Source organism: Staurois parvus, unplaced genomic scaffold (genome assembly GCF_062004578.1).
Source record: "Staurois parvus isolate SC_StPar_1 unplaced genomic scaffold, SC_StPar_1.0 ptg000102l, whole genome shotgun sequence".
NCBI lineage: Eukaryota > Metazoa > Chordata > Amphibia > Anura > Ranidae > Staurois > Staurois parvus.
Window position 1 is genome coordinate 1182381 of NW_028317898.1, and position 22741 is coordinate 1205121.

Sequence of the window (22741 nt, forward strand, 5' to 3'; positions counted from 1 at the left end):
AAATAAAGTTTTATTCATCTCAACAAATGCTAAAAAATTCATATGGGTACAGTGTTGCATGACAGCGCAATTGTCATTCAAAGTGTGATAGCACTGAAAGCTGAAAATTGGCCTGGACAGGAAGGGGGTAAAAGTGTCCAGACTTGAAGTGCTTAAAAGGCATTTACCAGAATTGTTTTTACTATTTAACTATTTTAAACTAGGAAAAAGTGTTACTCCTGCCAAAACTTTTTTCCAAAGAAGGTGGGATGCAGTTAGGATCTCTGTGCCCACTGCAGGGGAGATTCCTCCTCCCTACATGTTCAAAGGAACAGGAAGTGAACGGAATCTCTCTAGGTAGGCATCAGCAAATAAAACCACTTTATTATTAGAAGGGGAAGTGTTAGAACCTCTGTGATTTTTTTTTTCTTGCCCTTCATATAGTATAAACGTTAGCTGGGTATACACAGTCTTTCTTCAAGCAACCAGCTGGTTGAATGGGAAAAAACAAAACAAAAGAAAAACCAAAAAACAACTTCCAAATTCCCAGCATCCACACAAGTGAGGGATACACACGTACTGAGATATGGGCAGTTCCTGCTGGACAGGACGAATTTCAATACGCATATACCCTGCTTTACTCTCCTCATTTGTCCTAACACTTCCACTTGCAAAAACAATAGAAAAAATGATTTTGTTTGAAGATTCACCTAAAATCCATCTCATTTATTACTGTGCCGGAACCCACAGCCCACAGAGGATGCCAGTGAATAATGGAGATGTGGACATGGAAGGATTGTGTACCATGTATTGCCTATAGCCAACACACAGCAAGTATTTATACAGCAATAAATGAAAAATAAAAGCTTACTTACTACTGGCACAGATCAGAATAATCCCAGCAATAGAGCTGCAGAGAATACAGATCAACACGATGGTCTATGGAGCGATTCTGCGAACAGAAAGAACACAGCCAGGTCATAAAATAAAGACTAACAAAGCATTCCCATTCCACCAATACAAAAGCAGTTACTCATACACATTCTTATAACCACTCAATGCCGTCATCTTTCTCATCATCTTAAAATATTTAGGGATGGTTACCTGCAAAAGACACTTGGCAATTAGACCCCTGATGTCTCCCCTGCCCTTCACTGAAGCCAATGAAGCGCAGATCACGCAGTACGAGTCTGAGGTTCAAAGATGGAAAATTGGAACCCGGGAAACATAGTGGGAGGTGGTAGGGGAATTGGATGGTGCATTAACGGGGGCCCATGAAAGTGATCCATCAGCTGTACATCCACCAGATCGCTTCCACCTGACAGCTGAAAATCGGCCTGTTAAAGATACATTCTACAGCACCTGGGAAACTGTGTGTAAAACGCTCTGCTGCTGCAGACATATGCCATACATCAGTGGAAGCAATAGGATTCAATAAAGTCCTAAAAGGCTACGTTCACCTTTCTGACCAGATTTCATATTCCAACTATATTTAACCACTTGCCCTCCTGAGGATTTACCCCCCTTCCTGACCAGGCCTCTTTTTGCTACTTAGCGCTTCACTAATTCAACTCATAATTGTGCGGTCATGCAATGCTGCACCCAAACGAAATTTACGTCCATTTTTTCACACAAATAGAACTTTCTTTCGGTGGTATTTGATCACCTGTGCGCTTTTTATTTTTCACACTATAAACAAAAAAAGACCAAAAAATTTGAAGAAAAACTATATTTTTTTACTTTCAGCTATAAAAAATATATAGTAAACTCAAAGTTAGTTATAAATTTAGGCCAAAATGTATTCTGCTATGTAGCTGGCCAGCTAAGACCAGTCCTAGGTTGCTAATATGGTTCACATATACGTGTATACCAAACCTGCCAATAACCTCAGTACAGTGTATATGTGCATATGTTAAAGCCAAAAGCAGAATCATTGCTGTGATTTATGTCTTTGATTGTTATATGACATTTATATATTCATTGTGTTAGCAGAAGCAGAAAAGGAAAATATGCCTTTAAGAGTTAGTATAGAGCTGAGCCAATCACAGACAGCCTCACACTGTACAGAGCCTTAACCAATCCCAGCCAGTTTTACATTTATGCCTGTGTAAAACTCCCTGCTAGAATATTCTACAGACACATGCTCACCAGACAGAAGAGGAAACAGACACAGTACCAATCAGAGAAGCTTTATGGAAACAGAGAAGGCCAAATAGGTATTTAATGCACTTGTGTGTTCCTCTGTTGTTTACAGTGCAGGTAGATCTGTGTCTAAAAATTGTTGTGTGTGTTTACTTGTAGTTCCACCGAACTTACGAATCAAGTCAGTGTAGAGTAATCATAATCCAATCGAATCTAACAAATCTATCGAGATAAGCTTTTGAATCAACCCAATGTAATACGAATTAAACCATTGTAATATGAAAGAAATAAGCCATTGTAAGCAGTGTTATATAAAGAAGATTGAAGTTATTAAAGAAGTTAACTAAAGTATTCGGTGTGTTCTTTAAACCTACTGCATCCATAGAGCGGCATTGGAGGAATTACAGAGTAAAGTCAGTCTAATCAAACAAAGAAACAGCAATTGCATCATTTTTCTAATGCCACAGCGCACTAGGCACCAAAGGGTGCTGCCCCTGCCACATGCTACATGGTTTTGGTAAAAAAAATCCCAATAAGTGTATATTGATTGCTTTGTGTGAAGGTTATAGCGTCTACAAACTATGGTATAGATACTGCAATTTACGCCATTTTTTTGCTATACGGCGCTGTGCTAGTTTAGTGGAAAATTGCCCGGTCATGCAATACGGTACATAAATGAAATTTACATCCTTTTTTTCCCCACAAATTGAGCTTTCTTTCGGTGGTCTTTGATTGCCTGTGCGTTTTTTATTTTTTGCGCTATAAAAGAAAAAGCCTGAAAATTTTGAGAAAAAAAACAATATTTTGGACTTTTTGCTATAAAACATGTCCAGTAAAAAAAATATAAAAATTAAATTTAGTCATGAATTTCTGCCAAAATGTATTCTGCGACATGTCTTTGCTTAAAAAAAATCCCAATACGTGTAAATTAATTGGTTTACGTGAAAATGATAGCGTTTACAAATGGCAGGAAAGATACTGGGATTTTTTTATTATTATACTAATAATGGCGGCAATCAGTGACTTATGGCAGTGATCAGCGATTTATGACAGTGATCAGCGACTTATGGCGGGACTGCGGCGGACATTTTGACACTGGGGGGAACTGACTTGGGGTCACTGACATCCCCAGTGACACCAATACAGTGATCAGTGCAAAAAAAAACACTGACACTGTACTAATGGCACTGGGGAGGAAGGGGTTAACTTTTATTAGGTAAAGAAAGGGTTAACTGTGTGAGGGGAGTGTTTCAGAGGAAACAAACAAGAGATCCCTGTGCTCAAATCCCAACAGCTAGTGCATTCATTTATCCATCAGGTGCTAAAGGGGTGTAACCACACGGGGATCTCTTGTTTGTTGTATTGTTGGGTCAGTAGCCAGACCTGAACCTTGTAGCTCTCCCCATTGTGTCTTTTCCCCTATGCTAGCATTGTGTCCACAGTAGCATTTGCGTAGGCAGAGCAGAGTAGGACTGGCCATAGAGGGATTACTTTGACGCAGTTGGCCAGCTTAAGCATGTATTGCAATGTGTGAACTAAATATCCCTATTTATTGCATAGTCTGCTTGAAAGGGAATATACCAGTGTGCAGAGGATCCTCAGAATTTCTAGTGTACTTCACAGGAACACGCTGATCCCCAGAGATAAAGTCTTCTCTCAGGTTCAGTGTGCTCTGAACTGACAGATAGCACGGCTGCATTGTTTACATTGCAGCTCTGCTATCTGTCAGTGATTACTTGGAAATGACCCGCCGGGAGCCGGTGACAGACACCCGCTGCCACGATCGGCGGGACGGGTAGAGCGGGCACATGCCTCGCGCACGCCCCATACCTGTTTTGCACAGCGACGTTAAAAGACGGTGCTATGCGTACAGGTGCTGCCCTGCTGTAGTAAAAACACTGCAGCGGGTCGGCAAGCGGTTAAGGTGTAACATAACACATGGTCACATTCTCCCGCCCCCCATCCTGAAACTGCACCCCACCTCACCAGAACCACAGGGTGCTTCTACCTGCACAAAAAAAACAAAGATACAAATATCCAGTGATTGTGTTTCCAAGTGCAATTAACACAATACTACGCACCTAACATTTTGGGGGGAGGGGCTCTAAGTTATTAAGGCAAAACATTTTTTTTTATACATTTTGGATAGGGTAAGGGAGGGTTATAATCCCTTTCAGATTGTTTTGCCATCATTTTCCAATTGGGGAGATTTCCCTTCACTCCCTGTCCCATAGCCAAAACAAGAATGAAAAGAATTATCTCCAAAATTAAGGAATTCCCTGGTTGCCACCAGAACTGGTTTCCCCTTTAAAATATGCCCCCTCTATTATGTTCTGGGGACAACTCTTTCCCTTTCAGTGATAACCATAAACATGAGGAGAAATAGAAAGGGTAAACCCTCTTAATGTAGGCACAGATATCAGTAAAAACCTGACAGGTGTTCTAATCCCTAACCACTATAACGGAAAAAAAGGAGGTTTTAAATACTTTTTTAGCTATAATTTAAATAGATTCTAAACAAATTGTTTTTTTTTCAGTTTTCCTGAAAACCCCATGGAGAGTCCTTTGGGTGAATAATAGAAATAGACCAAGACTGCATGAGTGATGGTCAGTTTTACAGTCATTCATTTTACGGTATTTTAAAAAGTATCATTTTAGTTCATTATTAAAGTCCATTTTAGTGTAAAGTGATGGTAGGTAATGCAAACACTTAAGCTTAAGTTAAATATTTAAATACACTTAACTTATATATTTAACCAAAATAAATTTCAAACAATGTTTCTACAGCTGGTGTTAATGAACACTTTCTAGGTTGTAGCAAAAAGAACCATACACCAAGGGTTACGTATCTGAGTGTAAAAGCCCCAGAGGACCCAGGTAGATGGGGAATTACAGCTCACCCATCCATCTCCTTCTTTGTAAAAACAGAGTGGAGCATAAGGAGCCTGAAGATCCCAATGACTACTTTTGGCAATGCTCTGTCTTGTGTATCAGCTTCTGTTTTCAAGCAAATGTGTGCACAATCCCTTTAAGGTTCAACAAGCCCTTCATGCACCTGCCGGGAGCTCATTATACTTGTTGCAGGTAGAGCTGGAGAAAGACAGAACCTGTGGCTGTCAGGTGAACTCTTGTGTATATGAGCCTTCTATTAGGAACATTGTGTATCCTATGAATAAACACTTTCACACCTTTCTAGTTAAGCTGGCCATACACTAGTGGATTTCCAATTATGTATCAATAAAATTGTTTGAGTTATCAGCAAGTGCTGAGTGCCTAAAAAGTCCATGTGAGGACTTCTATCCATTTTTTGGTATTAATGCTATTGAATTAGGACATGGCACTGTTTATACATGTACAGGTCTCCACATGAACCACCCTTTGTGGTCTATTACTTATAGGGAATGCAGGGTCCTGGGTTTAGTAACACTGCATATACAGACTGATTTTACTCTTCTGGGTTTAGTAACACTTTAAATGAATATTTAATTTGATTTTACAACGGTAGAGAAATCATTAAAAAAAAGTCCCCCGGCAAGATAAAGGCATAATGTGCTAGTATGTACCACATACTGTACTAGCACATTATGACAGACGTACCTGTAAAGGGATCCCTCCAGCGGTGCTCTGTCACTGCTGACAGGGCTTCCATCTTCAGCCGGCCATTTGAATGGCTGAGCCATGAGGATGTTACACCCGCACATGCACACGGGAGTCACCATCGCAGCACAGCACCCTGGATTGACAGCACATTCAATGTGCCCTCAGTTCAGAGCTCATGTGCTGGTGATGTCATTAACTGCAGAAATTGTGAATATCTCCATAACCACTTCAAGTCCGGACACTTTCACTTCCTTCCTGTCCAGGCTAATTGTCAGCTTTCAGTGCTGTCACACTTTGAATGACAATTGCGCGGTCGAACAACACTGTAACCATATGAATTTTTTAGCATTGTTTTGAGACAGATAAAACTTTATTTTGATGGTATTTATTCACCACTGGCATTTTTATTTTTTTTGCTATATAAATGAAAAAAAGTGTTTTTTTTATAAAATTTTGCAAATAACTAATCTTTCTTCATAAATCTTGGCCAAAATGTATTCAGTTATCTTTTTAGTAAAAAACAAAATAACCCAAATTAGTTGCAGCCATTGAGAAATACTGTGTGAGCTGTGATTGGTCACAGCTTGTCACATGGTACAAGGCTGTTGTGAATAGCCTTGTACCATGTGACCTCTGCGATCATTCACAGATTTCACACGTAGTAAGCAATGATGTCAGAAGTGACATCTTGCTAACTACTATTCATGTGATCACTGATTGGCCAATCAGTGATCATATGATCTGGACCTCACACAGAGGTCCTGTACAGCGATCAGTGTTCCGCTGTGCCCTCCGGACACAGCGGGCACCGTATCGTGGTGCCACGCACTCCTGGGGAGCGTGCACAGGCTAAAATGGCGGGCGGCGTTTATGAACGGCAACTCACCCCTACACTGCTCCCGTCCAGCACATGTATATAAACGGCCGGACGGGAAGTGGTTAATAGCGCATGTTTAGGAGAAATTCATTGTGCCTACAGGCAGGGGAGGACTGACCATTTGGAAACTTGGGCACTGCCTGAGGGCCCGGGGTCAGTAGGGGGCCCCATGAGATGCCCCTGGTTCCTTCTTTCATAGGCTTTTTTGAGTTTGGGCAAGCACACAGGGGCCCCATGATCCCCTATTGCCCGGGGGCCCCATGAGTTGTCAGTCCGCCCCTGCCAACAGGTAAGATTTATTATAAGCATACCTGTAGGTACAATTGACCAAGCGGAGTTTACTACAACTTTATCATTTGATTTAGGAATGAATGTCATTTATCAAATGTAAACTACACATAAGTGGAAATTTGTTTGTTCAAGACAAATTATCCATCTTATTCCTTAAAAATTTGTTCATGGCTATAGTGGACAACAGACGTTGATTTCACCTCACTAAATTTTAGAAAATCGAGTAAATGTCACTGCTCTTTTCACATTGTCCCTTACAATGTGATTCCTAGAAAACTCAAATAAAGAAAAAAGAGTTTGTGTTGTGGTGGATGACTTACGAATATACCTGGATTGATGACATCTTGTGGCCAACCTGTAGATGACATCCTCCTAATATCACAAGTCCAGAGCACCAGGAGCGGGTCTTAATTGCTCTGGTTAGTGCATTATTTGTACAACTATAAGATCACAAGAGTCACGATTATCTCTGACCATAGATTACTTGGACAATTGCACCTATCACTTTATCTCACCATGTAATATGGATTGAGTTTTTTCACTTATGCTATTGTGCAACTTATGTTTTGATTTTCCATTTGTTCTTATTAGCTTTATTAGCACTGCATACTTTTTTTACATGTTCTTATTGGGTTCCAAAGGTTACCTCCTATGCTAGCTGCTTTATTTTGATGTTCCCAGCGCTCAATTACCATTTTTTTACATTTAAAGAAAAAAGAGTTGTACTTTTCTTTACACTTCCATGAGGAATGATAAAGACAGCAATGTGATACTTACAGTCAATGTGAGTTTCCTTTGAGCACAACACTCCATAGATAAGACAGGTAACCACAAGCAGCAATACATTGCGCACTGAGCTTGGAGTGCCCCCTTACATGGACTGATCCCATCAGAGTGTCCTCTCACATGGACTGATCCCATCAGAGTGTCCTCTCACATGGACTGATCCCATCGGAGTGCCCCCTCACACGGACTGATCCCATCGGAGTGCCCCCAAACATGGACTGATCCCATTGGAATGTCCCGTTACATGGACTGATCCCATCAGAGTGTCCCCTTACATGGTGTAAGGGACCGCCTGGCAGCACCACTAGCACTCCACTGATCAGGCGTCCCCAGAGCACGGAATATAAGCCCCAGAGTACTTGTTCACCAGGGCCCCTGATGGTGGGGATGGACTTTGAGCACCCTGAGACCAGGTTCTGACTACTGAGTATACCTGTCAGTGGTAGGGGTGTTCGCCAGGGGCTCCCACAGGGGAGAGCCTGATAAGAGGAGGTTGGGCGACCCCGACGGGATGGATGGATGGCTGATCAGGTGCGAGGTCAGACAAGCCGGGTCGGTAGCCGTGGGGACGGTGCGGTACAAAGCAGCGGGCAGAGAATAGTCGGGTCACACGCCAGGTCAGTAACAGAAGATCAGATCCAATAGGGGGCATCTGGGAGAGAGGTCAGGCAAGCCAAGGGTCAGAGCAGGAGAATACAGCGTGGTCAGGTACAATCCGGGTCAGCAACTTACAGGATACAGGTTCACAGGTTCAGGAATGCAGGTAAGACCAGAAGGCACTCAATGACAGTTCAGGGCCGTTTAAATATTGCGCCCTGCGCTGTCATTGGTGCCAGGCGCGCACCCGCGGCTCCTAGTGCGCATGTGCAAGCTCAAACGCCGCGGCCAGCCTGGACCTAGTGCCCACGTCCCTGCACAAGGCGGCGCACTGCGCCTGCGCCGGGACCAGCGCTGCGGTGATCCCTGACATTGCCCCCCCCTACGGGCAACCTCCGGATGCCCACCCGATCTCTCCACCACGGGTGATCACGAAGAAACCCCCGGACAAGCCTAGGTGCATGAACATTTTGGGCCGCTTCCCAGGAATTGTCCTCTGGACCATAGCCCTTCCATTTAATTAGGAACTGGGTCTGACCCCCCCTCCTTCGGCACTTCAGGATTGCTTCTACCTCAAATTCTTCTTGCTCTTCGATAGTTATGGCCTCCAGAGGTCTGGACTCTCGATCTGGAAAGGGATCTGGGACCACTGGTTTCAGCAGGGACACGTGGAATACTGGGTGGATCTTAAACGTCTCAGGGAGGATGAGCTCGTATGCCACTTTGTTAATCATTCGCTTCACACAGAAAGGGCCTACAAACTTCGGTCCCAATTTCCTTGAAGGACACAACATTTTCAAATTCGTTGTCGCCAACCAGACCTTATCCCCAGGTTGCAGCACCAGGTCCCCCCTTCGCTTCTTATCAAAAGCCTTCTTGTTATCCTCCTGGGCCCGAGAGATGGCCTCCTGAAGTAATTTGTTGTTGGTGGAGAAAAAAGTAAGCGCGTCTTGTGTGGCCGGAACTGGACACTCGGGGACCAGATCAGGAAGGAAAACAGGGTGAAATCCATAGTTTGAAAAAAAACGGGGATTGCCCCGTTGCTGAATGATTTGCATTGTTGTAGGCAAATTCTGCCAAGGGTAAGAGCGTCAGCCAATTATCCTGTAGGAAGGACGTGTAGCATTGCAGGTATTGCTCCAGGGTCTGGTTAGTCCTCTCTGTTTGCCCATTGGTCTGTGGGTGGAACGTGGAGGAGAGGGACAGTTTGATATCCAATGCCTTGCATAGAGCCCTCCAAAATTGAGAAGTGAATTGGACTCCTCGATCCGAGACGATGTCTTCTGGAACTCCGTGTAATCTTACTATATCCTGAATGAAGATTCGTGCAGTTTCGGATGCCGACGGAGTATTCTTCAAGGGTAAGAAGTGGGCCATCTTAGATAGTCGATCGATGACCACAAGGATCACGGCGTGGCCCTGGGACGGAGGGAGCTCGACTATAAAGTCCATTGCGATCCTTTGCCATGGTCGTTCAGGTATCGGCAGTGGGCGCAGCAGTCCCCAAGCCTTGTTTCTTGAAGGTTTGTTTCTTTGACAGACGGCGCAGGATTTAACGTAATGTTTGCAGTCCTTAGCCATGCTCGGCCACCAAAATGAGCGTTGGAGAAGATCCAGGGTTTTTGTTAGGACAAAGTGTCCTGCCATCGAGTGATCATGACAATGTCCGAAGACTAAAGTTCAGACTTCTTCAGGTACCGCGATCAACCCCTCCTTCCATAGGAGTCCTCCCTTGTTCTGCAGGGACACCCCAGATGGGGCTGACATTGTCGTAGATGCGTCCAGGAGTTTCGACCAAAGCTCCGTTTGGAGGGCCAAGAAGTTCCCTGAGGACAGAATGGTATCGGGTACTGGTTCTTCCTTGGGGTCCTCAAACATGCGTGACAGTGCGTCGGGCTTCGTGTTCTTGGAACCAGGTCTGTATGTTATATGAAAGGAGAACCTGGAGAAAAAGACTGCCCATCTCGCCTGTCGCGGGCGTAACCGTTTGGCCGTTCTCAGATACTCTAGGTTTTTATGATCGGTGAAGATCAAGATTGGATGCGTGGCTCCTTCCAGCAGGTACCTCCATTCCTCTAATGCCGTTTTAATGGCCAACAGTTCTCGATCGCCAATATCATAGTTCTTCTCGGCCGGAGTAAGCTTCCTTGAAAAGAATGCTACAGGGTGTAGGAGTTCCTTGGTGCCTTTTTGCTGGGACAGGATGGATCCTACCGCATTCTCAGATGCATCTACTTCCAGTATGTAAGGCAGGGAAGCGTCTGGATGGCCGAGAATGGGTGCTGTGGTGAACAATTTATTCAGGGCCTCAAAGGCTTCCTGGGCCTCTGGTGTCCATCTGAAGCGGGTTCCTTGTTTGGTCAACTGAGTTATGGGGGAGACCAGACCTGAGAAGTTCCTAATAAACTTTCTGTAAAAGTTTGCAAACCCAATAAAACGTTGGATGCCCTTTTTATCTGTGGGAACTGGCCAATCCAGAATTGCTGAGACCTTCTGAGGGTCCATCGCAACCCCCGTGGTGGAGATAATCAGACCCAAAAAAGTAATACTGGGCTGCTCAAAGCTGCACTTGTCAGCTTTGGCATATAGCCCATGCAGGCGCAACCGCCCTAAAACCTTTGCCACATGAATCCTGTGAGCCTTAAGTGAGGGTGAAAATATCAGTATGTCATCCAAATAGACGATTACAAAAACATCAAGGTAGTCCCTGAATAGATCGCTCACAAAATGCTGGAACGTGGCTGGGGCATTGCACAGCCAAAATGGCATGACCAGATATTCAAAGTGCCCAAAACGAGTACGGAACACTGTCTTTCACTCGTCCCCCTCCCCTAGGCTTAGTCATGGCCTTCTGGTACTGTAAGGGACAGCCTGGCGGCGCCACTAGCACTCCACTGATCAGGTGTCCCCAGAGCACGGAATCTAAGCCCCAGAGTACTTGTTCACCAGGGCCCCTGATGGTGGGGATGGACTTGGAGCACCCTGAGACCAGGTCGTGACTACTGAGTATACCTGTCCGTGGTAGGGGTGTTCGCCAGGGGCTCCCACAGGGGAGAGCCTGATATGAGGAGGTCGGGCGACCCCGACGGGATGGATGGATGGCTGATCAGGTGCGAGGTCAGACAAGCCGGGTCGGTAGCCGTGGGGACGGTGCGGTACAAAGCAGAAAATAGTCGGGTCACACGCCAGGTCAGTAACAGAAGATCAGATCCAAAAGGGGGCATCCAGGAGAGAGGTCAGGCAAGCCAAGGGTCAGAGCAGGAGAATACAGCGTGGTCAGGTACAACCCGGGTCAGCAACTTACAGGATACAGGTTCACAGGTTCAGGAATGCAGGTAAGACCAGAAGGCACTCAATGACAGTTCAGGGCCGTTTAAATATCGCGCCCTGCGCTGTCATTGGTGCCAGGCACGTGCCCGTGGCTCCTAGTGCGCATGCGCGAGTTTGGACGCCTGGACCTAGTGCCTGCATCCCTGCACAAGGTGGCGCAATGCGCCTGCGCTGGGACCAGCGCCGTGGTGATCCCCTTACATGGACTTATCCCATCAGAGTGTCCCCTTACATGGACTGTTCCCATCAGAGTGCCCCCTTACATGGACTGATCCCATAGGAATGTCCTCTCACATGGACTGATCCCATCAGAGTGTCCCCTCACATGGACTGATCCCATCAGAGTGTCCCCTCACATGGACTGATCCCATCAGAGTGTCCCCTCACATGGACTGATCCCATCAGAGTGTCCCCTCACATGGACTGATCCCATCAGAGTGTCCCCTCACATGGACTGATCCCATCAGAGTGTCCTCTCACATGAACTGATCCCATCAGAGTGTCCTCTCACATGGACTGATCCCTTCGGAGTGTCCTATCACATGGACTGATCCCATTGGAGTGTCCTCTCACATGGACTGATCCCATCGGAGTGCCCCTTCACATGGACTGTTCTCATCGGATTGCCCCCTCACATGGACTGTTCTCATCGGAGTGTCCCCTTACAAGGACTGATCCCATCAGAGTGTCCCCTTACATGGACTGATCCCATCAGAATGCCCCCTCACATGGACTGATCCCATCGGAATGTACTCTCACATGGACTGATCCCATCGGAATGTACTCTCACATGGACTGATCCCATCGGAATGTACTCTCACATGGACTGATCCCATCGGAGTTCCCCCTCGCATGGACTGATCCAATCGGAGTGCCCCCTCATATGGATTGATCCCATCGGAGTGCCCCCTTACATGGACTGATCCCATCGGAGTGCCCCCTCTGTAACACTAAACTGATGACCTGTAGAGGCTTTTGAAGTTTTGCCTATAGAAAATATAAGGTACTGACGTTTGTCGCCATTTCACAGGTGCATGTAAATTTAATGTTTGACATGCTAGGTATCTATATACTCAGCGCACCCTCCTCTTTTATATTTTACAAAAGATTTGTTTGTAATTTGTTGCATTTGTTTGCCTTAAAATTCAGTTTAGTGGGTTTCTTCATGAAATTTTGCATTTCATAGACCTTTGTGGTAATATTGTGCAACATAAAGAATTTGAACTACCCCTATTTCATTCTTTAGGGTGTCTGCTTTCAAAAAATGTATAATGTTTGGGGGTTTTGTGTAATCTTCAGGCCTAAAATGATTTTGTAAACTTGTTAAAAAAAATGCAAAAACGGTTCTGGCAGTGAAAGGGCTAAAATTGTTCAGAATAGCTTGCAGTCTGCCCAAAGACCAAACAAACATCTAAAAAATAGTAAGATTATTTTTTTTTTAAACAAGAGTTTTAGATTTGCTTTGTAATTGGATACCCATAGTAAACATATAGTGGGTGTTTCAAAAATCTGACTGCAAATGTAGAACTAGACTTTAGACCTCATGCAAACTTGGTGATTAGCCCCAGTGTATGAGGCTTCTGTGTTTAGGTGTCGACAGGTTTCAGAGGTGCACTGTCCAACCTCGCTGCAAGCAGTCCGCGTTACGAGCATTCGTCTCTGGGCGCTCACTGCCCTTTCGGCCCTCAAAGCTAAAACATCTGCATACTGGGACTGTATGTACTGTATACAAGTCAGCAATTCAGTTCTAAAAACATTAAAGTATGGTGTAAATCAAGAAAGTGCAGCGCTAGAAAACACACTATAGATGTTAGGATAATTAAATGGATAAACAGTTCATATGGTGATTTCAAGTGACATCAGGTGCTCTCCTATAGTTGTATTCTTCTGGTGGTAAGGTGCTGTGAGATAAAGTGCAGAAAGAATGCACACTCACCAGAACGCACAGTAAATGAGCGTTTTATATATATATATTTTTTCCTGAGGTCATCTGCTGATCAAGGTGTTCTCTGGGGTCCGATATCCTTCCTTCAAAGGTCCTCGATTAGTGTCAAGGTGGTCCAGTATCTCCCTCAGATAGTAGCCTATGGACTGCTCTGTGGTAATAGGAAAAGCTCCTTCTCCAATGGTCAGGTGGATGGCTGTGGATTGATACTCCCCAAGGGAGTCAAAGCAGAGACATCTCCATAGTGTAGTAGATTGATACTTTATTGAGGCAAAACGAGGGTATATAGTATAAAATATATATGCAAGCAATTTCATGGACTAACCGTCCAGTGTTAGAGATGGCCGCCGGAGCTCCACGATACTCCGGCGGCGTGACGTCACGGCGTTGCTGGCTCCTCTGAGGGGAGGAGCCAGCAACACCGTGACGTCACGCCGCCGGAGCATCGTGGAGCTCCGGCGGCCATCTTTAACACTGGACGGTTAGTCCATGAAATTGCTTGCATATATATTTTATACTATATACCATCGTTTTGCCTCAATAAAGTATCAATCTACTACACTATGGAGATGTCTCTGCTTTGACTCCCTTGGGGAGTATCAATCCACAGCCATCCACCTGACCATTGGAGAAGGAGCTTTTCCTATTACCACAGAGCAGTCCATAGGCTACTATCTGAGGGAGATACTGGACCACCTTGACACTAATCGAGGACCTTTGAAGGAAGGATATCGGACCCCAGAGAACACCTTGATCAGCAGATGACCTCAGGAAAAAATATATATATATAAAACGCTCATTTACTGTGCGTTCTGGTGAGTGTGCATTCTTTCTGCACTTTATCTCACAGCACCTTACCACCAGAAGAATACAACTATAGGAGAGCACCTGATGTCACTTGAAATCACCATATGAACTGTTTATCCATTTAATTATCCTAACATCTATAGTGTGTTTTCTAGCGCTGCACTTTCTTGATTTACTTTGTTTTAGAGGTTTTATGGTTACCTGGTGTACAGCTGCTATATTTTCTCTACGAGTGCGCTCGCATATATTTTCTATATTGTCTATTAAAGTATGGTGGCTATGGAGGACAAGATAGGCAACCAGTATTGGATCTGGGACTAAGCTGGGCCTCAGCAGGGTCATAGTTCTGTATGAGTCTCTTAGACTTTTTTCTTAATTGCAAGCATGCAGGTAATAGACAGAAAATAGGGACAGAGGGTCTTACCTTGCAGAAGGCAAGCAGTGCCTCCCTAGGTGGCTCATTCTCTGGGTGACATGCTGCAGATAAGTAAATTACACATTTTAGACCAATTTTAAGTACATAGGAGACATAAACAGATGAGTAAAGCCTGTAGAAATGACTGAAGATGCCATAACCCATAAGGTCAGTCCACCCAAGGGTGATATTGTTGTTATGGGTTGAGCCTTGTTGCATGAATCAGCCCCTGGCCTCGTATATTTATTTTATGGGTGTTCCTGCTCCTTCTGTTACATTTTCCATAGTATAAAATAGAAAAGTGGAGACCCCTCATAATGGGCACTGCAGGGTATAGACCCAGGACTTCACAGGTCTCATCTTTAGAGCCCTTAAAGTAGAAATAAAGGCAAAGCTTTTTTTTTTTAATTTCCAATAGGGTAAAGGAGGGTTTTAACACTTGTCAGTTTTATTTTGGTCATCTGTGTCCCATTGGGGAGATTTCCTTTCATTTCCTATCCCATGGCCAAAAAAGGAAGTGAAAGGAAACCCATCCAAAGTGAAGGAATCCCTGGCTGTCATCAAAACTAGTGTCCCCCTTGGAAGATTTCCCCTCTATTCCTGTTCTGGTCACAAAACTAAATTTGGGATTTTCTTTTACTTGCGGTGATAATAGTAAACCGGGCAAATAGAGAGGGTGAATCTCCTTAAAGGGGACAGAGGGGCGGACTGACAACTCATGGTGTCCCCGGGCAATAGGGGATCATAAGGCCCCTGTGTCCTTGCCCAAACTCAAAAAAGCCTATGAAAAAGGTACCAGAGGCATCCCATGGGACCCCCTACTGACCCCGGGCCCTCGGGCAGTGCCCGAGTTTCCAAATGGTCAGTCCGCCCCTGGGGACACAGACAGCAATAAAAACCTGACAGGTGTTCTAAACCCTCTCCACCCAATTCAAAACTACAAAGTTTTGCCTGTAGGTATACTTTAAGAGATACACAGAACCGCCAGGTGATCTCTCTTTAGCATAAACCCAAACTTTACGGGTGGACCGATCTTTCAATAACACATGTGAATAAATAGGATCGATAATAAATAAATAAAGATTTAGACTTCGTTCACACAGGCGTACTGCCGCTTTTAGCCACAGGTGTTCATGCATCCCCATGGGGGCAGTCCCATTCATGTCAATTGGGACACAGAGCTGCATGGACACAGCCACTGCTCTCAATCTGACAGCTGTGTGGGTGTACAGCCCCAAACGCACACTTCTGCATTTCGGACTGCACCCCCGCATCTGCATGGCACCCACCTGAACACCTGTGCATCCCCCTGTGGTCATACATGGCCCTCTCACAGGTATACACTGCAGCACACCCATGTGATCGAGGCATAGAAAGTAAAAAGATTTTTTGTTACAATATCCAAGTGAAAGATAGAACACCAACAGGTCAGAAAAAGAATTGAAAAAGTCAAAAACAGAATCACCGAGTTGGAAAAAGGATCACCCGCTTGTGTCAGTGTTTTGTTGAATCAATTTTTGCTTTAACCACTTGCCTTCCAGAAGATTAACCCCCCTTCCTAAGCAGGCCATTTTTTACGATACAGCTCTGCGTTATTTTAACTGGCAATTGTGCAGTCATGCAACGCTGAACATAAATGAAATTTATGTCATTTTTTTCCCCACAAATAGGTATTTGATCACCTCTGCGGTTTTTATTTTTTGTGCTATAAAGAAAACAAAATACTAACAATTTTGATAAAGCAAAACAACAATATTTTTGACTTTTTGCTATAAAACATATTAATTACAAAAAAATAAATACATTTCATCATAAATTTAGGCCAAAATGTATTCTGCTACATGTCTTGCTAAAAAAAAATCCCAATAAGTGTATATTAATTGGTTTACGTGAAAGTTATAGCATCTACAAAATGGTGGCACATACGTATAATGAATTTTTTTTATATGTTGGTAAGGGCGGTGATCAGCGACTTATAGCGGAACTGTGGGACTGCAGTGGGCAATCTAACACTGGGGGAGACTAACTGCCACTGACCAGTGACACTAATACAGTGATTAGGGCTAATCAAAAGCACTGACACTGTACTAATGACACTGGGCAGGAAGGGGTTAACATCTGGGGCGATCAAAGGGTTAACTGTGGGATGGGAGTGATTTTTTTGTGTACTGTGTTGTGTTTTACTAAGCAAACCTGCTGCTTTCTAGATCTCTGCTGTGCAGCATGTCAATGCTGACAGGAGAGAGATCTGTGTTGTTTACACATAGGTCTCTCCCCTCTCAGCTTTGCAGATGATCACCTAGTCCTGGCCAAAAATCACCAGCCAGGACCTGGTGATTGACATCCTCAGGAGCCAATAGCAGAACGGGTAGGGCACCGCACACGAAAGCCCCCTACCTGGAACTACAAAATCACATATATTTACGTGATTTTGCAAAGCTGCCCTGTAGCAGTGTATCTGCTATGGGGCGGCAGGCAAGCGGATAATTAAAGCCATTAGTCTGTTGGGATAGGTCTCCACTAACTTTGCACATCTAGACTTGCCAATATTTGCCCGCTCTTCTTTGCAGAACTGCTCAAGTTCACTTTAATTTGACAGTGACTGTTTGTGGACTGCAGTCTTAAATCATTCCACAGAGTTTCAAAGGGGTTTAAGTCTGGGCTCTGACTAGGCCATGCAAGGACGTTCACCTTTTTCTCCTCCAACCACTGTGTGCCCATTTTTGCTGTGTGCTTTGGGTCATTATCATGTTGGAAGGTAAACCTTCTCACTGACAACTTTCTGGCAGAAGGCAGCACATTTTCCTCAAGAATTTGATGGTTTTTCACCCCATCCATCTTTCCTTCTATCCTGACAAGTGCTCCAATCCCTGCTGCACAGAAGTCCCCCATAACAGGATATTACCACCTCCATGCTTTACTGTAGGAACGGTGGTATTTGTATGGTGAGATGTATTGGATTTCCGTCAGACACATTTTATCCTTCTAGTCAAGTAAAAACTGAGGCAAAGGCTCTGCGGTGCCAGGTAGGGCTACACAGTGAAGATCCCGAAGTAGGGCTGAAGGAGGTTCCCTTCACGTAACCTTTTGCCAACCATGTAGCCCATATATGCAATAGCAAGAAAAAGTGGGCCTCAGCACCCTGCGTCGGCACATATGCACCCACAACAGCAATTAGCAAGCTCACTGCACATTACCTGAGCCGTCAAAGACAGCTCTCAGTCACAGCTTTTGACAAGGAGCCAGTGGGATGGGTTCCCAATCATGTATCCACTGTGACAACCAACTTTAGTGGGCTCATGATAGTGAAGCTGTGCCACCTCCCAGCCATTGACCAAAAAGTGCCATTAACCACCTCCCATCTGGCTGTTGTATATAAACGGCCGGACAGTGGCAGTGCAGGGTCGGGTGGCCGTTTTTAAACAGCCTCCCCGCACCCTGCTTGTGCGCACTCCCTGGCAGCACGCAGGACCACAATCCGGTGCCCGCTGTGTCCTCCGGACACAGTGAAACACCGATCGTCGGACGGGACCTCTGTGTGAGGTCCCGATCATGTGATCACTGATTGGCCAGTCAGTGATCACATGCAGCATAGTAAGCAAGATGTCACTTTTGACATTGCTTACTACGTGTGAAATCTGTGAATGATCACAGAGGTCACATGGTACAAGGCTATTCACAACAGCCTTGTACCCTGTGACAAGCTGTGACCAATCACAGCTCACACAGTAGTTCTTAATGGCTGCAAGAATGCAGCTAGTGAGAAGGAGAAATGATTGCTTTTACAGTCTTTACGGGTGTAAAAGCAATCAGTGTAAAAAAAAAATTTTTCATCACCCCCCACAAGTAGTACAGTGTCACCATGGTGACACTGTACTGCTAGGGTGACAGTATGTAAAAAAAAAAAAGTAAAAAAAGTTTAAATTTATAATTTTTAGCTTTAAACTAATTTGGGTTATTTTTTTTTTTACTAAAAAGATAACAGAATACATTTTGGCCAAGATTTATACTGAAATACTATTTATTTCCAAAATTTTATAAGAAAAACACTGTTTTTCTAAATTTTTGGACTTTTTCATTTACATAGCAAAAAAAATAAAAATCCCAGTGGTGAATAAATACCACCAAAATAAAGCTTTATCTGTCTCAAAAAAAATGCTAAAAAATTCATATGAGTACAGTGTCGCATGACTGCGCAATTGTCATTCAAAGTGTGATAGCACTGAAAGCTGAAAATTGGCCTGGACAGGACGGGGGTAAAAGTGTCCAGACTGGAAGTGGGAAAGGGAGTTCAAGTTCTCCTTTAGGCATGCATGATGACGTGGATCATATTTAAACATCATAAATCACAACTTACCTTGTGCTCACACTTCTAGTCAACAGGACGTTTCAACCATTTACTTTCATCCCCCATGTTGATTTCCCTTTCTTTGTTTAAGTGCTAAAATGGTGAGCTAGAAAAACAAGATAAATAGCAGGTGAATGTGTTATAACAGATGTGGATCTCCAAGATAAAATGAATGATCAAAAAAGTGAAAAAAAAACAAGGAGAAAATCATTAGAGGCACAAATAGCAGATCTTCACCCAACCCAGCTTTACATCTATATCAATGTCCCAACCACTCCAGACTCTGGCTGAAAGTTTTCAGAGAAGGAAATCCATTCATGCATTCAATTCCAAAGTGAGCGACTGCCTTTATTCTGAATGTCCTGTTTTAGGATAGGGAGGGGTAACATTCACAAGTCTTACACCAATAGAACATATCCAAAACATCCAACTACCATTAAAAACATTGTTGCAAATTTTATTTCGGGGATAGTACAATTTTTTAAATATATTTTTATAAACACACACACGTACACATACACTTATTTACACACACTGCTGTGCAAACATTTTAGGCCGGTGTAAAAAATGCTGTAAATTACAGTGGGGGAAAAAAGTATTTAGTCAGCCACCAATTGAGCAAGTTCTCCCACTTAAAAAGGTGAAAGAGGCCTGTAATTGGCATCATAGGTAGACCTCAACTATGAGAGACTAAATGAGAAAACAAATCCAGACAATCACATTGGCTGATTTGGAAAGAATTTATTTGCAAATTATGGTGGAAAATAAGTATTTGGTCACCTACAACCAAGCAAGATTTCTGTCTCTCACAGACCTGTACCTTCTTCTTTAAGAGGCTCCTCTGTCCTGCACTCATTACCTATATCAATGGCACCTGTTTGAACTTGTTATCAGTATAAAAGACACCTGTCCACAACCTCAAACAGTCACACTCCAAACTCCACTATGGTGAAGACCAAAAAGCTGTCGAAGGACACCAGAAACAAAATTGTAGACCTGCACCAGGCTGTTGATAGCTGTGCTGCTGAGAGGACACAGACACCTGTAGCTCCAGGATTTCTGTGGATTTCTGTGGATTTCAGCAAGTTTTCAGCGTTTCTGCTATCATGATGGCCAAAGACTTCGACTGGGGATCAGCGGACCCTCTTCTGCTTCTGGGATTTGCATCATCGGACTCCACCGGGAAGGATAGAGAGGAGGATATCATGGCCGCTGTGACTCACCTGCAGGGAGGAAAGGCTGAGAAGACTGAGGCCCTGGGACAGCTTCTGGACATGGCTACTACCTTCACCATGGCTCCCATCTTCCACTATCCAGTGAGGTTCCCAAAGACATCTGGGAAGAGGGCTGAAGATGGAAAGGCCCTCAAGGTGAAGAGGAGGGACATCACCACCAGCTTGGCATCCCAGGAGCCTACAACCAGCACCCAGCGATGCTCTTCCCGAGCAAGCAAAGGGGCTAAATACAAAGAGCTGGTAGCTGAAGGTCTCCTGGATGCCCTGAACTCCAAAGAGCCCAAAAGAAAGGCAGCGTACAGCAAGCCTCAAGGAGCCAAAAGACCCAGGGCCGAATGAGGTAAGTAACATCAGGTAAGGGCCGAATGAGGTAAGTAACATCAGGCAAGTATGGTTTTTTTATGTTTACAGCCCATCTCTCTTACCTCCCCCTAATTACTGGCTTAAAAGGTAAAAAAAAAAGTCCCTTATTACCCATAGCTACCTCTAGACTGTGTGTTTCCGATTCTATCTGACATCTTCCCTGTCTCCTGAATCTGTCCTTTTCTCCTCACTTTGTTCGGGAAAATTTTTTTTTAAAAACTACAAAAATTTTTTTAAAAATTACAAAAAAAAAAATAATTAGATTTTAGTTTTTAAACATAGATAAAATAGTGGTAAGTTAATATAAGATATTATGGTGTGTTTCTGACTTCATGTAACATCCTCTTTAACCCTTGAACCTCTCCTTTTCTTCTAATTTCTGTTTAAAAAAAAAAATTATATATATAATATTATATTTTATGTATACAAACTGCAAAACCCACCACCTGTCACCCACAGCTGGCAGTTGGATTACAAAAAATGGAGATCTGGAGCAGAAAAAGTTACTTTTTTGGGTTATTGTATACATTTTTAGAACATCTTAACGTTAACATCTTACAAAAAAGGAGAGGATTGGCTGGCTATAGGGGTGGAGGAGGCCAGATTTTTTTTTTTATGTTTGTGACACTAAACAATATCCCTATTATTCAGAAAAAAAAAACAAAACACATCAGCTAGTTACTGTCCCTGTAATCTATTTTTCAGGAAATCATTTCTTACTGTGTTTTTCTACTTCCTTGTAACATCCTCCATGAGATTCCACACCTTCCCTCCAACTTCTATTTGAAAATGAAACTCCTTGTGACATCCTACATTAACTCCCAAACCTCTCCTTTTCCCCCACTTCTCTTTGTTTGAAAACAGCAGTGAATATTAGTTGTAGCCATGTACACTGCTCTATACACATTGCACGCCTCATCACCCATCGCCCAGGGTCCATATCAGGAAGTTGGACCACAAATTAACCTCTTGCCGACCGCGCATAGCCGAATGACGGCTTCACCGCGGCCGGCCAGTTCTGGGTGGACGTCATATGACGTCCTCCCAGAACGCGCTCTGGGGCGCGCACCCGGCAATCTCCGTGATCGCTGTGTCCTACGGACACAGCTGATCACGTGATGTGGTAAAAGGCCAATCACAGCGGCCTTTTACCACCTGATCAGCGGTGTCCAATGACATGCTGATCAGAGGGAAATGCAAGTGCCGGTTCTCGGCTGCACTTTCCTCCCGCTGTCAGATCGTGAGGAAAGTACTGCCGAGAACCGGCAGTTGTCAGAGCGGGGATCGACACCGATCATCAGGGCACTGATGATCAGTGCCCTGATGATCGGTGCCCAGCAGTGCCACCCGCAAGTTCCGCCTAGCAGTGCGCCCACTAGCTCCTCCCACCCGTGCCCAGCAGTGCACCCACCCGTGCCCAGCAGTGCACCCACCTGTGCCACTCCGCAGTGCCACCTACCTGTGCCCAGAAGTGCCACCTACATGTGCCCAGCAGTGCCACCCACCTGTGCCCACCCACCTGTGCCCACCAGTGCCACCCAGCTGTGCCCACCCACCAGTGCTGCCCACCAGTGCCACCCACCAGTGCAGCCCAGCAGTGCTGCCAGTCAGTGCCACCAGTCAGTGCCCAGGGGTTGTGCCAGTCAGTGCCGCCAGTCAGTGCCCATCAGTGATGCCAGTCAGTGCCGTCTATCAGTACCCATCATCAGTGTCACCTATCAGTGCTGCATATTAGTGCCGCCTATCCGTGACACCTCATTAGTGCTGTCTATCAGTGCCGCCTATACGTGACACCTCATTAGTACTGCCTATCAGTGCCCTTTAGTGCTGCCTATCAGTGCCCATCAGTGCCGCCTATCAGTGCCCATCAGTGCTGCCTCATCAACGCACATCAGTGAAGGAGAAAAAATGCCTGTTTGAAAAATTTTATAATAGAAACAAAGAAACTTTTTTTTTTTTTAATTTTTTGCACTTTTTTATTTATAGCGCAAAAAGTAAAGCGCCCAGTGGGGAGTAAATACCACCA

General features: G+C 44.4%; 2 long non-coding RNA genes across 2 annotated transcripts in view; one reads left to right on the forward strand and one right to left on the reverse strand.

Moving 5' to 3' along the window:
• Positions 1-720: 720 nt before the first annotated feature.
• LOC149467737 (uncharacterized) lies at positions 721-19193 on the reverse strand. Its single transcript, XR_016311851.1, has 3 exons — positions 19127-19193; positions 14779-14831; positions 721-931 (listed from the first exon to the last, which is right to left on the reverse strand). It is a non-coding gene; the product is annotated as an uncharacterized LOC149467737 (long non-coding RNA).
• Positions 1865-22741, forward strand: part of LOC149467738 (uncharacterized) — a 94359-nt gene continuing 73482 nt past the window's right edge. Inside the window, exon 1 of the long non-coding RNA XR_016311850.1 lies at positions 1865-2195. This is a non-coding gene — a long non-coding RNA (uncharacterized LOC149467738). The remainder of the gene's footprint in view (positions 2196-22741) is intronic.